The sequence below is a fragment of the Nycticebus coucang genome, chromosome 17, assembly GCF_027406575.1.
Source record: "Nycticebus coucang isolate mNycCou1 chromosome 17, mNycCou1.pri, whole genome shotgun sequence".
NCBI classification, from domain to species: domain Eukaryota; kingdom Metazoa; phylum Chordata; class Mammalia; order Primates; family Lorisidae; genus Nycticebus; species Nycticebus coucang.
The window spans coordinates 54575542-54596448 of NC_069796.1; positions in this window are offsets into that span (position 1 = coordinate 54575542).

A 20907-nucleotide genomic window follows, 5' to 3' on the forward strand; every position below is an offset into this window, starting at 1 on the left:
TTAAAAAAAATGGAGACTTTACATCCTTCGTATTAACCTGGATGGACGTGGAAGACATTATTCTTAGTAAAGCATCACAAGAATGGAGAAGCATGAATCCTATGTACTCAATTTTGATATGAGGACAATTAATGACAATTATGGTTATGTGGGGGGAAACAGAAAGAGGGAAGGAGGGAGGTGGGTGGGGCCTTGGTGTGTGTCACACTTTATGGGGGCAAGACATGATTGCAAGAGGGACTTTACCTAACAACTGCAATCAGTGTAACCTGGCTTATTGTACCCTCAATGAATCCCCAACAATAAAAAAAAAAAAGAGATATCTAAAGGGCAGAATTAAAGTTATGGATGGTGGATGTGTTTGTTTCTTAACTTACCTGCTTGTTATTGACACCTGATCTAATAAGTTTTAAAATGCTTTCCCACTGAAATTAGAGTGGTGTGTTAGGTTGTTGCCCTGAGACACTCTTGATGATGAAGAGTCACATAAGACATCACTTGTAGGTGCCAGTGTTCCCCAAATTAGTCAGAAAACACTGCTCACTTAGATGTTATCTGAAGAAAAAAATCCACAGTAAAATAATTTTAAAAATACAGTACATCTGCCTTCCATCTCCCCTTTACCCTTAAGATTGACAGGTACTTATTAAAAGTTTTCAGAAGTATGTTCCTAAGGCAAGTTTGTTTGAATTTAAACTCAGTCTATTTATTGGACCAAAGAATACCCTTTATTTTTCCCATGTCATTCTAATTGATAGCTTGTAAATCTAGTTTAGTGTAATAGATTTCAAAGTGTTTTCATGTGTCTAAGGAAGAAGCGAAGGCCCGGGGAAGGTCTGTGCCTTTCCTGAAGTGCCTCAGTTCAGTCAGAACCCAGTGTTCCTGACTGCTATTCTGGTTTCTGTCTGCCTCCCCATATTGCCTGCAATGTACCCTCTGCAAAAAGAGAAAAAAAAGACTGACTACAGCCAAATCCAGTGCATTCGTTCTCTGCCAGGCACTGGCAATCACCTCCAAAATTGCCTTTACCCATTGCCTGTTTAAGTCATCCAGGAAAAAATCCAAGTTCTATAAATTTACACTCTTGTCACACCTATTATTTGAGGTTATCAAATCATTCTACCAACTTTAATGAATTCTTAAGATGTTCCTACAAAAGAGATTAAGAGAACATCTTACTAGTGTGGCTCTGTGGGGCCACCTGAGTGAGGATATTGGGAATCTCCTGCTGCACACTACTTCACATCAGTTCTCATATGAGAAAGGAACCTGTCTGGATCTGTAATAACTCTATATACCCACAGATCCAAAAGGCCCAGGCATTCCAACCAAAAAGCCCTTTATTTCTATGGCATCTGACCATTTTAAAAGCCCCAGCACATCCAATATTAACTCTTTCTTGCCACAGCTTTCGAGGTGGGCAGAGGAGAGGTTCACCTTCAGTTTACAAAAAGAGGTGTTAGCCTCTCGCAAAAATAGTGTCTAGACAAGAGTCACAATTCATATTCAAATGTAGGCAGTCATTTATTCCTATGCTGGGTGTGGGGAAAGTACAGCAGTAAACTCAGTAAATATGGTCTCTGCTCAGTGAAGGGGACAGAAAATAGAAAATAAAACATGACACTTTCTGAAAATTGCCCTGAAGGAAACAAATAGGGAACACATTTTTCCTCTAGATGTTTAGAAGTTGTGCTCTCTGACTTCCTTCAGGTGTCTGCTCAAATCTCTACAGAGCCAGGAAGAACATGCTATCTAACAGAGCACGGATGAGGAGAAAGAGTTGTCTGGTAGGATCTGGAGGTCTCCAAAAGGAGAAGACAGGGGGCTCAAGACATTATAGCTAAATTATACAATCTTGATTTTTTTTTTCTGCTCTTTCCAAATCCCAAATTCATGTCACAGGACAGCAAATAATTTGTGACAGAGAAAGAAAGAGAAAGAGACCAACCAAAGGCCCTACCTTTAGCTATTTTCTTTTTCCTTTTTGTGAGACAGAGTCTCACTTTGTTGCCTTGGAGTTAGTTGAGTGCTGTGGTGTCATAGCTCTTAGCAACCTCAAATTCTTGGGCTGCAGCTATCCGCCTGCCTCACCCTCCTGAGTAGCTGGCACCAGAGGCGTCCACTACAATGCCCAACTAATTTTTCTATTTTTAGTAGAGACAGAGTATGGCTGTTGCTCCTGTGCTCAAGCAATCCACCTGCTCCACCCTTCATCCAGAGTGCTAGGATTACAGGCATGAGCCACCATGCCCAGCCCTGCAGCTAATTCTTTCTCCAAGAAGAAAAATTGTGTATCTTCATATTTCTTCACGTGTCAATGCAGAGAGCCCCAGCAGAAAAAGTAGAAACACAACCTCTTTAGAGAACCCTAAAAGACAAGTACATTGCATCATCCTCCTACCTTGTAAGCTTTCTGGTTTCAGTACCTGGAAATTCAGGGGGCCCAGCCACCAAGTCCTGCCATCAATCTCATTAGTTACATCACCATAGCAAGTTTTAGGGGCTGTATCCTTAACCACATCACAAACTAATTGAACTATACAACTTATTTTGCAGCTGGGAAATGTAAAAGTGAATCTTACATTTAATCATACTCATACCATTGACATTCAAATCAAAAGGCTTTGTTAGGGCTCCTGGAAAATGGAGTGTCATTTTGCCAGCACAATGTTTCACTCAGAGGCACATCTTTCCCGCTTTGAAGTGCTAAGTGAATGGTAAAGAGAAAAGCTTTTTGGCTTAGGGGTGGGGGAAGGTGGAGAGGGGAAAAGGAAGGAACAAAATCTGGATGAATAACAGGAAAATGAATAAATGCCTTTAAATCAAATTCAAGTTCAAGGCAAATGCTGTTGAAAATCCTTGTCTTGTGATTTTTCTTTCTTTCTTTTTTTTCTTTAAAAGAAGCAGCAACATTTGTGGAAAGAGCTTTGAAATCACAGACCTACTTTGTACTCACCAGCTCTGAGATCTCAGATGAGTCATTCAGTGCCTGAGAACGTGAATTTCCTAGTATATAAACTGGAACTAAATTAACACTCACCTGTCAGGTTTCTCTGAGAATCAATGAAGTATGTAAAAGCATATATGAAACACATAGCACAGTGTCTGACACACAGTAAACACTCATTGGCATTTTCCCTCCCAAGCTTGGGCTTTAACATTAGGCTATTCATGCGCTGGCACTTAGTACAGTAGACAGTGTGGAGGGTGCTTTATATGCCTTGTCTCATGCAATCACAGACTAGCTCTGGTATTGCTATCCCCACACTATAGGTAAAGACACTGAGGCTTAGAGAGGTAATGATAAAAAAAATTCCAAAATTCAGGATTGAGAGGAAATAACAGCCACACATTCTTGTAACACTGGAACATTTTCTGACAGGCTCACCTAAGGTTTATCTGATTCTTAAGAGAATATACCTTCAAGTAACTTCGAACTAATTAGGCCCAGACTCTTTCATGTACGATGTTGATTTGTAAAAGATGAATAAATTACAAGTGATTTTTGTTTGATAGAAAGCAAATTGTTTCTGTCCAGTGAAAAGGATAATTGAAAAATTATAGCTTTATTGCCCTATAGGACATTAATTACGTTTATGTATAACTTAGCCATTTACCATCTTATTTCAATGCCCCCCCGCCCCCCAGTGGCTACCTTATCAGCTCTCAGATCCTTCTTTTATTTGACATTGTCATCTTTTTGGTTCCTTCACTGATGAGATAATAAATCTCTGTTGTATTCTCTTACATACGTATTTAAATGAGGTTCATGGTGGGTTCTGTTTTGTTTTTGCTTTTTGAAAATTAGACACATTGACATTGATTTGTTCAAGGATCGTTGAGATAGGAAGGAGTGTAGCCTAATTTATCTGGCTCAAAATCTATAGAGTTGGATCCCGCTGGCTCATAGGAAACAGGACTAGAATGTAAAGGTTGGGCCCAGTCCTCAAAAAACACCCGCCATCCAGGTGTGTCATGATTTAATGCAACATGTAGTACACAAGCTCTGGGAAGGGATACTACTGTTTCTTATTTGCAGGGTATGAGAACAATGGAAGACAACCTCACAGATAGATGTTTAAGGTATCATTAAAGAATAAACAGATTTCTTTGAGTCTCATCATCGGTGGAAGAATGATATCTAAGAGTTCTTAAATATTCAAAAAATGATAAGAAAAATAACAGTAGCAATAATCATTATGGCAAGTAGTTTTATAACTCTCACCTGAGGCTTTACAAATCCCTATAAGGTAGGTATGATGTTAATCTCCATTTTCAGATGAAACGTAGCCACAGCAGCCTAAATGGCTTCCACAAGAACACTGGATAGGCTGGGGCAAAAGTAGTGGGCCCATGCCTCTCTGGCCCTCTACTGCCTCTGTTTTAGTGTGTGTACAAGATGCTCCAGCTCCCAGCCTGCGGGGATATACAATCTCTGGCTTAGTTACTTATCTTCAAACAGGTGAGGAAGTTTTATTCCTGCATGACATATGAGGAACTCTTAGAAGCTGGAAATGACTTTTCAGCTAGGAAGAGACTTTGAAATGAAAATCCTGCCCTTTAAGACACTACATTGTTCCTTTGCCTGGCTAGGCTATTGCTATAGTGACTTGCTTTTTAATCCTTCTTAGCTATCCATCTGTACCTGGTCCTGGTATTAAATAAAGAGAAGAGAGAATAGCCTTTCTCATGTCATCCCTCATGGAACAGATGATGCAAGACAAGGCTATGTTTCACAGTTCCAAATGGCAGAGGGCAACTAGAAGGGGAAGGGTGAGAGAAACTGGAGGACTTTTCTTCACTGTGGACAGCCAATAATTTCATTTTTTGGGCTTGATGATGATGATTTCTCTCCTACCTTATTCATTTGCAATTCCTACACCACCACTCTTCAAGTCCTCCTGGTGTGTCTTTAGTTACATCTCTGTGGAAGAAGATGAATAGAGGGCTACTGAGTTACTCATTGTGCAACAGAAGGAAGTGATAGACTAAGCACTGAGTTAGGAATGAAGAGACTTGAGGTGTAGTTCCAGCCCTGCCTTCAGCTCCTGCGCCTCAGTTTTTTCTCATTTGTGCACAGAGTAGGTTGGGCTAGTACACTAGCCTTAATGCTAGTAAACTGAGCACATTCATGCAGTCAGTGACAGAAGAAAGCATTGCCAGGAAATAACAGATCCTACTGACCCTATGTACTACTAAAGAAATCATGTTAAGATTACACTACCGAAGCACCCCAAATCAAAGCCAAAGTGTCCTACTCAATCAACAATATATATACAACTTCAAGAAAAAAATTATCCCCTAGGAAAGCATTTTCAACCAAATTGGAAGAAGAGACTACTATACCATACATGCAGGTATCAACAGAAGGACACTGGAAACATTAAAAAGCAAAAGAAATGTGACACCACCAAAGGACCAAAACAATTTTCCAGCAACAAATCTCAATCAGAAAGAGCTCTTCAAAATGCAAAAAAAAAAAAAAAAATCAAAATACTGATTTTAACAAAGTTCAATGAGATGTAAGAGAAACCTGAAAACAAATACAAGAAAATCCATTCAGGTTAGAAATGAGAAATGTACAAAAAAGATAGATATATTAAAAAAAAGAAAAGAAGAAGAAAGAAATTCTAGAACTGAAAATAAAAACATTAAATGAAGTATAAAATTCATTCAAATGTGTCAATAAAAGAGTAAAACAAGAAGTAGAATGAATATCAGAAATTGAAGACAGGTATTTTGAAATAATTCAGTTCAGACAAAACTAAAGAAAAAAGAATGAACAAAGCCTTCAAGACATAACGCTACATAAATTGACTACATAAAGCAACTAAATGTATGAAATATTAGTATTCTCCAGGGGAAGAAAGATCAGAAAGTTTAGAAAACCTATTTTAGAAAATAACTAATGAAAAATTTCCCAACTCTATTAAGAGACTTAGACATCTAGATACAGGAGGCCCAGTAATCCCCAGGCAAATACTTCACAATAAGGACATCTCTGCAGAATATTTTATTCAGAATTTCTAATGTTAAAATGAAAGACAGAATTTTAAAATTAGCAAAAGAAAACAACTAAAAAAGAAACCCATTAGACTAACAGTGAAATTCTCATCAGAAACCTTATAGGTCAGAAGAGAATGACATGGCTTTTACAAAGTGCTGAAAGAAAATAACAAACTCTTTTCCAAAGTTTTATATCCTATAAATGAAGAATAAATAACATCTTTCCCATACAAACAAATGCTGAGAGACATTGTCATCATTATACTGGCCCTACAAGAAATCCCTAAAGAGGGCTTAAACCTGAAAACAAAAGGTCAATATTCACCATCACAAAAACATACAGAAATATAAAACTTATAAGTCTTCTGAAACTGTCACCTGAAAAAGGAAGAGAAAGGAACCATATGACAACATGACAGAATTTCATCAAACTAAAAGACAAAAAGACAAAGAAAATGAAAGAAATAAAGAATTTTATAACTTGAAAATTTGACAACATAACAGGAACAAAGCCTCAATACGTCAATATAAACCTTGAATATAAGTACATTAAATAAGCCATTTAAAAGATATAATTGGCAAAATGAATTTTTAAAAAATGTTCAAATACATGCTACTTTCAAGAAACTTAGCTTACCTGTAAAGATACAGACTGAAAGTAAAGGAGTAGTAAAAGATATTCTACACAAATAGAAACCAAAAGCAAGGAGGAGTCGCTGTGCTTAGATAAAATAGATTTTATGTCAAAAGAGTATGATGAAGGGATCAATTCAGTATGAGATTATAACAATCCTAAATATATACACACTCAACATTTTGAGTTCCCAGATTTATAAAACAATTGTTATTAGACCTAAAGAAAGGGATAGATGGCAATACAATAATAGTTGGGACCTCAACATTCTACTCACAGCACCAGGCAGACCTCCTGGGATTGAACCAGGAAGGAATGTAACTCCTGAATAGGCCTATAAAAAGTAGAAAGATTGAAAACTGTAATAAAAAAATCTCCTAGCAAACAAAATTTCAGGACCAGGTAGATTCACAGCCAAACATTCAAAAACAAAGAAACATGGACTTAAATTAGACATTAAGCCAAATGGATTTAACAGATATTTATAGAATATCTACCCAACAACCACAGAATATACATTTTTTCCCCACTAGTATATGAAATATTCTCCAAGATAGGCTACATATTAGGATACAAAACAAGTCTTAAATTTTTAAAAACGGAAATGATTTCAAGTATCTTGTTAGACCACTGTGGAATAATTCTAGAAATTAATATAAAGAAGAACCTCAGGCTCAGTGTCTATAGCTCAGCGGCTAGGGCACTGGCCACATACACTGGGGCTGGTGGGTTCGAACCCAGTCCAGGCCTGCTAAACAACAATGACAACTACAACAACAAAAATAAATAGCCAAGTGTTGTGGTAGGTGCCTGTAATCTCAGCTACTTGGGAGGCTAAGGCAAGAGAATCACTTAAGCCCAAGAGTTTGAGGTTGCAGTGAGCTCTGATGTCACAGCATTCTACTGAGAATGACATAGTGAGACTCTGTCTCAAATAAATAAATTAATTAATTAATTAATACTTCAGAAACTCAAATACATGCAAATTAAACAACATGCTCTTGAACAATCTTAGAATTAATGAAGAATACAAACATTAAAAAAAATTTTGAAATTAATGAAAATGAAAACACAACATACTAAAACCTGTGCTAAGAGGGGAGTTTAGGGCATTATATGCATACCTCAAAGATTTATAAAGTTTGCAAATTAGCAACCTAATGTCAAATCTTAAAGAACTAAAAAAAAAAAAGGAGAAAGAAAAAACGAAACCCAAACCCAAACTTAAACTTAGCAGAAGAAAAGAAATAACAAAGATCAGAACATAATTAAATAAAAAAGAAACCAAAAAATAATGCAAAGATTGACAAAATAAGAAGTTGATTCTTCAAAAGAAATGAAATTGATAAACAATACCTGCGGTTCATCTTACAAGGGTATATGTGAAACTTAGTAAATGTGGAATGTAAATGTATTAGCACAATAACTAAGAAAATGCCAGGAAGGCTATGTTAACCAGTGTGATGAAAATGTGTCAAACGGTCTATGAAACCAGGGTATGGTGCCCTATGATCACATTAATGTACACAGCTATGATTTAATAAAAAAAATAAAAATAAATAAAAGACCCTAAATAACCAAAGCAATTCTAAGCAAAAAAGACAAAGATGGAGGTGTCACATTAGCTGACCTCAGATTATATTACATGGATATGGTAGGTAGTAACCAAGACAGCATGATATAAAATGATATGGTATAAAAATAAACACATAGATCAATGAAACAGAATAGAGAACTCAGAAATAAAGCCATACATCTACAGCCAACTGATCTTTAACAAAGTCAACAAGAACATACACTAGGGAAGGACATCCTTTTTAGTAAATCGTACTGGGAAAATTGGATTGTCATATGCAGAAGAATAAAACTGGATCCTTATCTGTTACCATATACAAAAATAAACTCAAAATGGATTAAAAACTTGAATGTAGGACCTAAAGTTATAAAAACACTGGAAGAAAACCTAGGGAGAACTTTTCTAAACATTAGGCAAAGAACTCATGACTAAGACTCAAAAGCACAAGCAATAAAAACAAAAATAGACAAATGGGACTGACTTAATTAAACTACAAAGGTTCTTCATAGCAAAAGAAATAATCAAGAGAGTGAACAACCTGCAGATGAGAGGAAATATTTGCAAATTATATATCTGACAGGGGACTGATACCCAGAATTTACAAGGAACTCAAACAATTCAACTACAACAACAACAACAAAAACCCAATGTGCTCAGCCCTACTATGAAACTAATTTATGGCTTTCATATGAAAGCTATAACCCAGTTATAACCTAAGAATAGGGGGAAGGGGGAAAGAGAGGGGATGGAGTGGGGATGTGGGCAGAGGGAGGGTGATTGGTGGGATTACACCTGCGGTGCATCTTACAAGGGTATATGTGAAACTTAGTAAATGTGGAATGTAAATGTATTAGCACAATAACTAAGAAAATGTCAGGAAGGCTATGTTAACCAGTGTGATGAAAATGTGTCAAACGGTCTATAAAACCAGTGTATGGTGCCCCATGATCACATTAATGTACACAGCTGTGATTTAATAAAAAAAAAAAAGGTGGGCCAATATGATGAATAGAAATTTTTCAAAAGAAGACAAATGAATGTCCAAAAAGCATTTGTATAAATGTTCAACATAGCTAATCATTGGCGAAATGCAAATTAAAACCACAAAGAGATATCATCTATACCAGTAAGAATGGCTATTATTAAAAAGACAAAAAATTAATAGATATTGGCAAAGATTCAGAGAAAACAGAACTCTTTCTTCTTCTTTTTTTTTTTTTTAAGAGAGACAGAGTCTCACTTTATCGCCCTCAGTAGAGTGCCCTGGCATCACACAGCTCACAGCAACATCCAACTCCTGGACTTAAGCGATTCTCCTGCCTCAGACTCCCAAGTAGCTGGGACTACAGACGCCCACCACAATGCCCAGCTATTTGTTGTTGTTGTTGTTGCAGTTTGGCCGGGGCCGGGTTTGAACCCACCACCCGCAGTATATGGGGTCAGCGCCCTACCCACTGAGCCACAGTCACCGCCCGAAAACAGAACTCTTATATGCTATTGGTAGAGGTGTAAACTAATGTAACCTTTGTGAAAAATAGTATGGAGATTTCTCAAAGAACTAAAAATAGAAATACCAGCAGATCCAGCATTCTCACCGTTGGGTGTCTACTAACAGGAAAAGAAATCAATATGTGAAAATGATACCTACATTCTTATGTTTATCACAGCACTATTCACAATACCAAGGGTATAGAACCAACCTACATGTTCATCAATAGAGATAAAGAAAATGTGGCATGTATATATGATAGGATTCCTATTCAGCTTTAAAAAAGAATGAAGTCTTATCTTTTATGCAACATGCATGAAATTAGAGGCCAATATCCCAAGTTTAACAACTCAGTCACAGAAAGACAAATATCACATGTTCTCACTTATGAGTAGGAGCTAAATAATGTGTACACAAGGAAGCAGAGTGTGGAATGGTGGACAATGGAGACTTGAAGTGGTGGAGGTTTGGGATAGATGATAAAGATGGGAGGTTTCTTGGTGGGTGTAATGTGCATTGCTCCACTGACGATTCACTGAAAGCTGTCACCACAATGCAGTATACTAATGTAGCACAATTGCACTTCTGCTCCATGAATACAATCAAATAAAAACAATTTTAATACATTATTAATACAAAGCCAGCATTTGTTGAGCCCCAAAGGCATGCCAAGGTGTATAGTGTGGTGCTCAAGCTCTAGATTGAGTTGGCCTACGTTCAAGTCTCAACTCTGCCATCTATCTGGGTCTCTCAGTTTCCTCATCTGTAAAAAGAGAATGTGGATAGTACCAGCCTCATAGGGTAGTAGGAGTATTAAAAAAGACAGTACATGTCAAGACATGTGGAACTGTGCCTCACATATACCCAGACCTCTCCTAGCCTCACAAAACACCCTAAGAGGTTAAATTATAATTATCCTTTTTTTTTCTTTTTTGCAGTTTTTGGCCCGGGCCAGGTTTGAACCTGCCACCTCCAGTATATGAGGCCAGTGCCCTAATCCTTTGAGCCACAGTCGCCACCCTATTCCATTTTTTTTTTTTTTTTTTTGAGACAGTCTCAAGCTGTCACCCTGGGTAGAGTGCTGCGGCATCATAGCCCACAGAAAACTCCAACTCTTGGGCTCAAGCAATCTTCTTGCCCCAGTTTTTCTTTTCTTTCTTTCTTTTTTTTTGCAGTTTTTGGACGGGGCTGGGTTTGAACCTGCCACCTCAAGCATATGGTGCTGGGGCCCCACTCCTTTGAGCTTCAGGCGCAGCCCAGTTTTTCTATTTTTTAGTAGAGATGAGGTCTCACTTTTTGCTCAGGCTGGTCTGGAACTCATGAGCACAAGCAATCCACCTGCCTCGGCCTCCCAGGGTGCTAGGATTACAGGTGTGAGCCACCACGCCTGGCATAATCATCCCATTTTATAGATGAAGAAAGTAAGGCTTAGAAACCAGTAAACAGCTATTTCAACAGGGCTTCCCCTGATGACCACTGATAGAAGTAATATTCAAATGCAGGGCCATGTGACCCCACAGCCCTGGCCTGCACCCACAAAGCCCTGCACAGGGCTGCTCATCTGCACAAGCTGCTTCTCAAAGGCACTGGCATCTTGAAAGAGCATGCTGAGCCCAGAGTTAAATTCTCAAGGTGAATACACTGGTCAATGTCAACTGGGTGGAGTAGAACATTTTAGGAGCAGGGAGAGAGCGTCCTTCAAGGCTTCTCAGGAGCAGGGATAGAGTGTCCTTCTTAGCTTGTTGGAGGCACGGGCAGCCTGCTGACACCACCTCGGGATCACCCGAGGTGCACCAGCATTTGCTAACACCTGCTTTCCCCAGGCCTTCATCCTAAACGCCCACAGTTCTCTCTAATTAGATGACTAAGGGGCTTACGCCACTACTTAGAAGGGAATCTTGAGGGTAAAACTCTCTAAGGTGAAGGCAATTTCGTGGAGTTGTTAGCATGCTCTACTCAGGACCCAACTTCCTGTTAGCCTGGGGGTAAAAAGTCCCCTCCAATTATTCCTGAGGGAACTCTCTACCCCTGCCGCACCCTGCTCTTCACTATCTTGCAGAGAATTCTCTTTCCTGGAGGAAGATTGGTAATTCCCTCTGGAAACACTTAGCAGTTTTCCAGAGGACCTTTCTGGGGAAAGTGATGAAAAATCACACACAGCGCGCACCAAAGACTGATAAAGTCAATGAACTCAATTTTGTTCCCTTTAAAGTGAAATGAACTTGCCTTAACACACTGAAGCCGACAGATTCATCCTTCGTAGTGAGTGAAACTGCAACCAGCAGACGGGGATGACGGATTTGTGGACAGGAATTTCTCCCTAGTTTGTGCTCAGGAAAGCAGAAATTTGGGATCACAGAAGTGCAGTAGGCAAAGTGCACAGTGAGGACCTCCATCTGCCTCCGTCAGAGCACCTGAATGTAAGTACTCCCTCCCTCCCTGAGGCTGTCCTCAGATTCCTCTCCAGCCCTACCCCTTCCCCTCCGAGCATTCCAGCACCCCCTCTGAACCCTAACCCAGTGTCCTACTCTACAGCTTCTGGCCTTTTCTCCATCCTCTCAATTCTCACCTCTCCCTGACATCTTTGTCTCACATGCTTTTGCTTTAAGAACCTCTTCTCTCCTCTGAGCTAGAAGGGATCATCTTCTTATCCTCCTGACTCAAAACAATTTATCTTTACTGTTCTGTTCATAGTGCCCTTGTTACTGTCTATCTCATAGTTTAAGGAACAGCCCCAAGGTCACAAAGCATTTCAAGGCTAAATTTCTTAACTGTCTGTCCTGTGATCTTTGTGCAGTGTCAAACTTCTCAAACTCTAGAAGGTAAATTCTGTAGCCAGAATAGAAACAAAAGAAGACTTTATTTCTTACTTGCTGAATATGCTGCAGAAAGGCAGTGACCCAAGGCACCGAAGCTTTGAGGACCATAGAGTCATTCAGAATGGCTTATTTGTCCACATGGGCAGAACCCCTTGGTGTACCTCTCACATGAAAGGTATTCCTGACCCTTGCACTCCCTGGGAGCATCTACAAGGGTGCTCACATGTACTAGAATTCCTCTTAAGAACTTAAGAGGGATTTGAAAGAATTTAGGGTCTGATGCCAAAGATCATGCTTGGCCAAAAAAGGGTACTTTTTAAAGTGCCTCAAGGTGCTCAAATGCCTTACAGCCATCTATCTTCTTGTTCTTCCTCATGATTCGGGGGACTTCTGATTATTTTCAGGTATCAATTTTTCTCATTTGAACTGAAATAAAGACACCCCTTCCCTACTCCCAAAGAGAAACATAATTAGTCTAAACCAGAGTCCAGCAAACTAAGGCTCCTGTACCAAATATGGCCAGCCTCTGCTGCCTACAAAGCAGGCTTGGTTTTCACATTTTTAAAGAGTTAGAAAGATAAAGGAAAAGATCAATGGTGTCTCTTGACATGTAAAAATTATATAAAATTCTAATTCAGTGTCCATAAAGTTTTTCAACAGTTTCATTGTGATACGATTTACATATTATTAAAATTCGCCCATTTAAAGTTTACAATTAAATGGCTTACAATTAATTCTCAGGGTTCTACTACTCTCACCACAATCGATTTTAGAACATTTCATTACCCCTAACAGAATCCTCATGCCCCTTAAGCTTCAATTCCCCTAGTCCTTCAAGCCCTAGACAGACACTAATCTACGTCTAGTCTTCACAGATTCGCCTGGTTCACATATTTCATAGACATAAATAAAGTTTTATTGGAACACATCCATGCTAATTTACATATTGTCTATGACTGCTTTTACACTATGACGGCAGAGTTGAATTATTGTGACAGAGACCATATGACCAATTTAGACAAAGTCTAAATTATTTACTATCTGGTCCTTTACAGAAAAGTATGCAAATTACTTGTCCAAGTCAATCAGAGTTTAATGTTTCTATAAAGTCTGCTTTAGGACCAGAGGTGAGCGCTTGACCTATGCTAATTCAATCAGACGTTAAAAAAGGACTAATGTCCTTTTTGCATAGAGTAAGTTTCTTTTTCATGACCCTTTTCGGGTGTGACTCAGTTGCTACTGGAAGCCCTCTAGGCACTGTAAGGGGATAGTCAGAGGACAGAATGAAGGAACTGAGAAAGAGAAAGAACCAGAGTGCAAGATTACATTGAATCATCCAATCCTAAAACCTCTCTCCCTCTGGATTTCATGTCATACCAAATGTCCTGGTTGTTTAAGAGAACATGAAGTAGAGTTTCTGTTACCTGTAGCCAAAAGCATCCTACCAGGTACAACTTCTTATTAACATATGCTGATTTGGGCAAAAGTGGAATTTTCCCAGACACTGGAAGAGAAGCTAAAGTATAGTCATCAGGACACCACTTACCTACTCTTCCTCCTAGTAATGTTCTGTCTTTATAGCAAGTGGTCAATGTCTGGAAGGCATCATTTTCAGGAAACGAACCCTTATTAACCTGCCCACTTAACTACATATCCCTGGATTTTCCCTTGATCAATTTTTAAGATATAGCTCTTGATCTCATTTAAAAATAAATAAATGAAATAGATAAAAGTCGAATTACCCTGTTTGAAGTAGGAGTATTTTGTTCTGGGGGTGGTTGGGGTTAGGGTCTGGTCTACAACTGACCTTTCCCTTGGTGCTTGAAGCCATTGCCCTTAAGAAAATAGATAACAGTGAAGGACCTCTATAAAGAAAACTATGAAATCCTCAGAAAGGAAATAGCAGAGGATATTAACAAATGGAAGAACATACCATGCTCATGGATGGGAAGAATCAACATTGTTAAAATGTCTATACTTCCCAAAGCAATCTACCTATTCAATGCCATTCCTATCAAAATACCAACATCGTACTTTCAAGATTTGGAAAAAATGATTCTGCGTTCTGTATGGAACCGGAAAAAACCCCGTATAGTTAAGGCAGTTGTCTGTAACAAAAATAAAGCGGGGGGCATCAGCATACCAGATTTTAGTCTGTACTACAAAGCCATAGTGCTCAAGACAGCATGGTACTGGCACAAAAACAGAGACATAGACACTTGGAATCGAATTGAAAACCAAGAAATGAAACTAACATTTTACAACCACCTAATCTTTGATAAACCAAACAAGAACATACCTTGGGGGAAAGACTCCCTATTCAATAAATGGTGTTGGGAGAACTGGATGTCTACATGTAAAAGACTGAAACTGGATCCACACCTTTCCCCACTCACAAAAATTGATTCAAGATGGATAAAGGACTTAAACTTAAGGCACGAAACAATAAAAATCCTCCAAGAAAGCATAGGAAAAACACTGGAAGATATTGGCCTGGGGAAAGACTTCATGAAGAAGACTGCCATGGCAATTGCAACAACAACAAAAATAAACAAATGGGACTTCATTAAACTGAAAAGCTTCTGTACAGCTAAGGAGACAATAACCAAAGCAAAGAGACAACCTACACAATGGGAAAGGATATTTGCATATTTTCAATCAGACAAAAGCTTGATAACTAGGATCTATAGAGAACTCAAATTAATCCACATGAAAAAAGCCAACAATCCCTTATATCAATGGGCAAGAGACATGAATAGAACTTTCTCTAAAGACAACAGACGAATGGCTAACAAACACATGAAAAAATGTTCATCATCTCTATATATTAGAGAAATGCAAATCAAAACAATCCTGAGATATCATCTAACCCCAGTGAGAATGGCCCACATCACAAAATCTCAAAACTGCAGATGCTGGCGTGGATGAGGAGAGAAGGGAACACTTTTACACTCCTGGTGGGACTGCAAACTAGTACAACCTTTCTGGAAGGAAGTATGGAGAAACCTCAAAGCACTCAAGCTAGACCTCCCATTTGATCCTGCAATCCCATTACTGGGCATCCACCCAGAAGGAAAAAAATCCTTTTATCATAAGGACACTTGTACTAGACTGTTTATTGCAGCTCAATTTACAATCGCCAAAATGTGGAAACAGCCTAAATGCCCACCAACCCAGGAATGGATTAACAAGCTGTGGTATATGTATACCATGGCATACTATTCAGCCATTAAAAAAAATGGAGACTTTACATCCTTCGTATTAACCTGGATGGACGTGGAAGACATTATTCTTAGTAAAGCATCACAAGAATGGAGAAGCATGAATCCTATGTACTCAATTTTGATATGAGGACAATTAATGACAATTATGGTTATGTGGGGGGAAACAGAAAGAGGGAAGGAGGGAGGTGGGTGGGGCCTTGGTGTGTGTCACACTTTATGGGGGCAAGACAAGATTGCAAGAGGGACTTTACCTAACAATTGCAATCAGTGTAACCTGGCTTATTGTAGTGGTGCCCAGATGCAAGGAAGCTATTACTCGGCTGCCATCTTGCTCCGCCTCCCCCTGAGTTCAATTCTTTTAAAAGCATTTCCTGATGCCGTGTAGTCCTTCCAAAGTTGAATTAGGCAATCAATTTCTACATCCTAAGGTACCTTAGTACATTTCTCCATTATAGCCCTTATCTGTCTGAATTTTTTGAAGTTCTTTTATGAAACTTCTCAGCTAAAAGGTAAGTACTTAGTAGAAAAGAACTATCTCTCTTTATCTCAGTTTTCCTGAATTTTCTATGTCCTACCCACTTGATAAATGTTTTTCACAGAATAAATAACTGGCTTTCATTATTCCAGTCAAAAAAGTAAGGGCCTTTGGACAAAACTAGAGTCCTTTGCATCTTTAAAGTTGATTTTTTTTCTCTGTTGTCTTAAATAAGACATGAGTTCACTTTTCTCTTCTATGAAAGACATGTAGTGATGGCACCAGTCATCAGGGACTCAGTATCTCTCTTCTCCCTGTTCTGTTCTACTATACTCACTCAATGGCTACTCTCCTCTGGGTTGCCTTGTGTCTCCCAATGGTTGCAGGAACTCTGGTCATTATGTGAATGTTCCAGGTAGCTAGAAAGAGGGAGCAACAGAAAAACCAAAAGGCATAGTTCCATGTGAGTCAGCTTCCTTAAGGCCCTATGAATGAATTCCATGTGTAACCTGTATTTATGAAGGAGGCTGGGAAATATACACTCATGCTGGGCAAATTGTCACACCCAACAAAATAAAGGTCTCTTGATGAAAAGGAAGGGGCATGGATATTGGTGAATAGAGGGAAATCTTCACCATCCTTGGTGAGCGCCCCTGATAGCAGCTTGTCACAGAAGATCAGAATTGGCTTTCAGAGGCAGGCCCTTTTTCAATTCGGTTCTTCCTGCCATCACCTCTGTGACTTTGTACAAGTAACCACTGGAGTGTCAGGTTATATATTGATACAAATGGTGGCTGATTTGGTAAAATTTGATCTTATATGGGGCTAAGTATATAGTCCAGTAGATGAAAATCTTGAACTATTAAAATTACCCTTAAAAATCTTTTAATTTAATCACATAGAATGAGATTTTCTTATTTGCTTTTTCCCAGGAGGAACAAAAATGTGTGTGGTAAGTCCCAGTGAAAGGATATGCTTCCACGATGAAAGCACTGGGTAGGAGGGGGGAGGCAGGGAGGACTCACCACGCAGCACCACATGCACTCACGCCCACTCACACTGACTCCTGGGTGTGCATGGGTGAGTGGAAGAGTCACATTTAAAAGGTAACCACTTAAATTCCTTAGTTGCTCTCTCTGACTCTCAATCTTCCTAGTTTGCCAAGTAATCAGAGTTCAATTTAGTAAGTTAAATCCCTATAAGTGATCCCACTGAATATCATTTCAGAAGTCTAGTTTTAAGTCTGATAGAATATCTCATGCTGCCCAGAGGTTGGTGGGTATGTGGGTGTTAGTGAGCACATGTCTACACACACTAGACCGTGCTCTGTTTCTGTGAGTGTGTCATCCCTGGGCCGGCACAGAGTCTACACTAAGTTGTCTTCTGGTCTATGGTCTCATGCCCCCTTCATGGTGTAATTTTAGACATGTCATCAGATGGTGGAAGGGAGATTATTTTTAGAGGAAGAGCACTCTTGTCACCCCACACAAAATCAATCTGCTTGCTTCTACAGAAAGTTTGGACTTTAAGAGAGCTTGAGATTCTGGATAGTTTTTCATTTCAGTTGCTTTTATATTTTTAAGAGAATATTGAACTGTTTCCACGGTGACATTTCATAATCACAGAGTCTGGAGGGGAAAAAATGCCATAGTAGCAAAGCTAGAGGAGCAACGTGTTTCTACATAAATCACCAGGAATTTTGATGATGCTGTTCAGCTTCCATGTACCACCTGCCCTGAGGCCTCTGGACAATAACAAGGATCTAAAAAACCAGGAGACAAAAGCCCCAGGGATCTTTTATATCCTGGAAAACCCAAGCCATAATAGCGAAGTATTTATGCATTTGAATATTCTTAGAATTATACATCGCTTTGTTTTTTAACCCGTGAAAGCTATTGTTTGTGAAGCTTGAGCATCTTAATTCTAGAACAGTGAGCAAAAGGAAGTGAAAAAAAAAACTTGAATTTAAACATATATATTTCCCCGAAAACACACAAAAATATTGTTAGGATATATGAAGGGTCAGAGCATTCTCCAATTCTTAAATCCCAGATTCTGGTTTTAGCTGTACCGCAAACTGGCAGTAACTTTGGATAAAAGAAGAGCTAATCTCTTTGCCTATATACCTGTGCATGAAATAAACAGCCTGTAATAACCTCTGTTCCAAAAATTGTGTTTTGTTCCGAAAAATTGTTTCAGGAAAGGATATTATGTTTTATTCCATATCTAAAATGATTTCTGTGGCTTAAAGCAGAATGCATGAAACTCAATAATTTATAAAGGAAAGGAATTAATTTCCTGCAGTTATGGAGGCTCAGAGGTTAAAGGTCGGGGGCTGTATCTGGTGAGGGCCTTCTGGCTGGGGGGATTCTGCAGAGTCCTGAAATGACTCAGAGCATCCCATGGCACTGAGCCTGCTAGCTCAGGTCTCTCATCTTCCTCTTAGGAAGCTGACACTCCCTCTCACCGATAACAGATTAATTCATTAATACACTAATCCATTCATCCAAACCACCTCACAAAGGCCTCACTTCTCAATACTGCCACGTTAAGGATTAGATTTTAATACGCGTTTTGAAGGGGACAAATATTTAAACCTTAACACTGAATATTTTAGGAAAAGCTATATATTCTTTCCTCCATTGTAGGATCATATTTGCATGACCACATTAAAGGTTCTGCAAAGATCCATGATAATTTTAAATAAAATGAAATGTTTCTTGAATTGATTTGACCAAACATAACATTTATTCCTCTGGTTCACATCCTTCTGGTTCGCATCTTAACCTCTCATAGAATTAGTTTTCTTATGGAACACAGTTTGACAAACGCTAGATTAGAATGGTGATTAGAGACCTTGGTGGTTTTTAAATATTGGCATTTTATGGCTTGGTAACACTCCATTAAGTAGCACATCCAGCCAGTTACCATACTGTGATAACTGATGTTCACGATGATGACCTGCACATTTTTAAGATCCTGAAGAGTAGTCTGAGCAAATAAAGGAAGACTAAATTTACATGGCTCATAGCTTAGGACTGGGTCCCTTTTTATATCTGGATCATCTGAATATTAGTAGCCTAACAATGAGTGTCTGTGTGGACTCTCAGCAGTGCACACTACTGACAGCCAACAGTTTTAAGCTGTAATATTTACGGTTGCACATACATACAGAGTTGAGGTTTGTATAGAATTCTGTCCTGCTAAAGGGGAAAAAGAGGGCCGGCACCCAAAATCCTTTCATGTAGCGCTCTGATTAGAGGCATTGTTTTACACAAAAGGTACATTGGCTTGACGATCAGATATAGATGTAACTAGCAGACTTGGGTCTGTGATCCTGAAAAGTATCTTTCTGAACCTCAGTTTCCCCATCTGTTAAATGGGAATAAGAGTAGTTACCTCTTGGTGTTAAATAGCAAATGTAAAGCATTTGATACATAGGAGGACTCCCCTAAAAATTTCCGGAAGGGTTGGGCCTCTTTTCAAAATGTCTTCTTCAGGACAGAGTCTCTAACTTTTAACCTTGGATTCTGCACAGCATTGAGCACACAGTGAGTTCTACTGACAGGTGTTAACTGCCTTGTGAATTAATTAATTAATTTTCAAAATTAATAATTTTGAAATAAACTAGGCATTTATTTTTGCCATACCCCTTCCTGCTAGAGTCCATTAATGGAAGAACTGGGATCTTCTTCCCCACCCCATCCTAGTTTCTGTTTATAAACTTCAGATTGTCATTTCTTCCTGAGGCTTTCCTTGACCACCTTGACCAGTTTATATCATGCTGACAGTAGTAAGTACTTCTTGTTTGGCGTATGTACCATGGAGACACTCTCTCTCTCTCTCTCTCTCTCTTCCTCCCCCCCACAATTTTTAAATGATTATCTATTCTCCCCAACCTTTCAGGTTTGTCTCCAGTACTTAGCACAGGGTTGGCATGTAAAGGGTGTTTAATAAATATTTTAATGAATGAAATAATGTACTTTTTACCACTTCTTACTAAGAGCTCACTCCTGTGGATTTTTTACTGGGGCTGAGCCTTGTAAGTGTGTAGCAGTCAGAGTTTTGTCTATGCCCTAACCCTGTACAAGAACCTAACCCAGTAGCAACTGAAAGATAACAGCCTAGGGGCTTTTGATCAGCTTGCTTATAATTGTCTCTCAACAGGATTAAAAGGAAGGGAAGGCAGTGAGACTGGGTCAGAAAACGTCTCCAAATTGTGGTCCTTTTCTTGCTGCTGTGACAGCTGTTTTCTTGGTTTGGCTCAGTTTTTGAATTCCTTATCTGACTCTTTAGCCACTGAACTTTGAAGACTTCATTTCCAGTGGGTTCATATTTGCAGGCACTCTGGCCGTCCTACATTGCTCAACCTGGTAACATTTGTGACTTACTGCCTGGCTCCTGACCCCATCACTCTCCTGACAGCCCACATCTCCCTTGAACTCTGTTCCCCAGTCATGACTCTGTTCTGAGTGTCTTCAACCTGCTGCCACCCAGAGCACAGCATGATGGAATGACTTGCTCAACAATATTTGCCTTTGGGAACAGCCCACAAGCAAAATAGGCCTGGATTTCAATAGCTAAATCGTATTTCTGTGCTTCAAGGATTAAGGAATTATGTTCTCCAGGGTGTTTCCAAACTCAAACCCTGTGTGTTCAGCAGGCTCTGTGGTTTTTCCAGAGA